The sequence below is a fragment of the Physeter macrocephalus genome, chromosome 15 (assembly GCF_002837175.3).
Source record: "Physeter macrocephalus isolate SW-GA chromosome 15, ASM283717v5, whole genome shotgun sequence".
NCBI classification, from domain to species: domain Eukaryota; kingdom Metazoa; phylum Chordata; class Mammalia; order Artiodactyla; family Physeteridae; genus Physeter; species Physeter macrocephalus.
The window spans coordinates 76,204,811-76,207,663 of record NC_041228.1 but is presented as its reverse complement, the minus strand read 5'-3'; the positions used below and the strand labels follow the sequence as shown (position 1 = coordinate 76,207,663).

The window sequence follows — 2,853 nt, the reverse complement described above, 5'->3', positions numbered from 1 at the left end:
TCATTTTCTTCTGTTGACTTTGTGGGTAGATGTTCTCAGATTTCTCTGAGTCTAATGGAAGATAAAAGGTATTCTTTTCTCTCCTTTCATGAAATTGTCTGCCTTTGGCTTCATCCTTCCATAGATTAGGATATCGGACTCCACTTCTAAGGTTTTTATACTGGAAGGTGCTAAAAAAAAATGCACAGACATATAGATAATTGAGAAGATGGCCAAATCCCCTGACCTGGGCTGAGTACAAACACCCCTCCTCAAACCCCTTAGTTGTCTGATGCCCCTGTGAGCAATTCCATTGAGTCCTATGACATATATTGAAGAGATAGCATTAAAACCATACTTCTAACATCATACCTATATTTCCATTATCATCATATTATACCCTAATTATAGGAAATGTTCTCTTTTTTACTTAGATACTTGAATTACACTAGAAACATAAGAAATATGTATGATAAAATATACCCTATATAGAGTGAAAAGCAGAGGTTTCTCTAATTTCTAGAAAAATAGAAATAGAACTCGCCTCTATGAAATCAAAGAAAAACATTCTGTTGCCCCATAAAACCACATTCTATGAAACAAGGTCAGCTAGATAAACAGTTGGAGACATAAAAATCTAAACTTCTCAGATGGATGATCTGGAAATCATTCTGTTCTCTCTCTTTACCCGGATCCCTTTTCCCCTTCCAACTCTGTTCCCCCTGGTTCTGGGGCAAACCTAACATTTATGGGTCCAAATATCGATAGTCCCTGGGAAGTATGGTGGTAGCTGGTCCCAAACCCATAGAATGTACAACGTCAAGAGTGAACTCTAATGTAAACTCCGGACTGTAGGTGATAATGAGGTGTCAGTGTAGGTTCATCAACTGTAAGAAATGTACTACTGGTGAGGGATGTTGGTAGTAGGGGAAGTTGTGCATGTGTGGAGGTAGGGTATAAATGGGAAATCTCTCTACCTTCTGCTTCATTTGGCTATGAACCTAAAGCAGCTCTAAAAAATAAAATCTATTAAAAAAAAATGAGACCAAGGCCTTAGGTCCTGGCCCTGCTGTGAACTGTTGTAGAATGTCAACAGGTTAGCACTTGGGGTCTCCCTCTTAACACCTTTCGTGGAATTGGCTAACCACCTATTTCAGAAAGGCAAGGAACAGAAGGCCTCTTAGAATGCTGAGGATAAATGTTTAACAAAATTATTCTTTTTTCAGAGAGTTATTCTGGTCTTTCTATTTGGCTGAATGTTCTTTAAGGGCACGGACCACACCTTATACTTAGAATATGCATATTAGACTTATGCATCTCAACGGAATCTGTTCGACAGGAATTTGCGTTGGTACAAGGTAGCTATTATCTTGGTTAGAGTTGCAGATGTCCAGAAAATCTGCATCCCTTGAATTAAAATAAGTAAATGGCCAGATGCCTGGGGAGGGAGGAAGAGGAGGACTCGGGGTGCGCACAGACTTGTGCCTGAGGTGGCAGGAATAAGATGGTAGTGTTCCCACGTCACATGCTTCTCCGAGCCGAAAGAGGGCGCAGCCGCAGCCACTCCACCTACTGTAAAGATCACCGAACTTGAAGTCAAAGGGCTTAGGTCAAAGATTTTTGCAGAATGGAAACAGACTGTAATCCCATGGAGCTGAGCAGCGTGTCAGGATTTGAAGAAGATGCAGAGCTTAAAGGCTTTGAAGGATCTGATATGAAAGACATGAGGCTGGAAGCGGAAGCAGCTGTAAATGATGTTCTCTTTGCAGTTAACACCATGTTTGTCTCAAAAACCCTGTGCTGTGCAGACGATGTGGCCTATATCAATGTGGAAACAAGAGAAAGGAATAGATACTGCCTGGAGCTCACTGAAGCAGGGCTCGGGGTGGTAGGTTGTGCTTTCGACCAGGTGGATGATCATCTACAGACTCCCTATCATGAAACAGTCTACTCCTTGCTGGATGCGCTCAGCCCTGCCTACCAGGAAGCATTTGGAAATGCATTCCTTCAAAGACTTGAAACCGAAAAGGGATGGACAGTCATGACTAAGTTTTTTCCTGTTAGAGGGGCTGTTGCTGGTACACATGTTGACATGAAGCTTGAAATTCTTGCAGATGGTCATAGTAGAAAATGCATACTTGATTTTGTGTCTTTATCATTTTTTGCTTCACATTTAGGCTTTTGATTGAGAACTTTATTGACTAACGAATTGTGTTTCTCAGTTTCTGATTCTTTAAGAAAATCCTGAGGCCATTGCTGTGATGCCATCATTAAGACATTGAAATTTCTTCATATAGTATCTCTGGCATTCTGAAAACCTAATCAGTATTTCATTCTCTTATTACTGCTGCCAGCACTTTCTTTCACATTGGAAATTCTAGATTTGCATGGTCATATAGGAAATAAACTAACTTCAAACTTTGATTCAGCTTGCTAAACCAGGGGTTTATGCCAGCTTGGACTGACTTTGTAGTAATTATTTTCCTACTAGCCTTACTGGAAACAAATTATCAACTAGTTTCCCCTGCACAACTTTTGAAATTCACTGCTTCATTTAGTCTATTTATATTATTAATATGGACTGATAAAAATGAAGTAAGTATATATTATGTAGCTAGTGTTACATGAAAAACAGGTACTCAGGGGGCTTCCCTGGTGGCACAGTGGTTAAGAATCTGCCTGCCAATGCAGGGGACACGGGTTCGCGCGTCGGGGAAGATTCCACGTGCGGCGGAGCAACTAAGTCCGTGTGCCACAACGACTGAGCCCGTGTGCTGCAACTACTGAAGCCTGCGTGCCTAGAGCCCGTGCTCTGCAGCAAGAGAAGCCATTGCAGTGAGAAGCCCATGCCCCCGCTCGCCGCAACTAGAGAAA

The 2,853-nt window shown here is 41.6% G+C and overlaps 1 pseudogene; it reads left to right on the top strand.

Annotated features, from left to right (window-relative positions):
• The first annotated feature begins 1,603 nt into the window (after positions 1 to 1,603).
• LOC102981667 (GSK3B-interacting protein-like) lies at positions 1,604 to 2,024 on the top strand (annotated as a pseudogene).
• Positions 2,025 to 2,853: the final 829 nt, after the last annotated feature.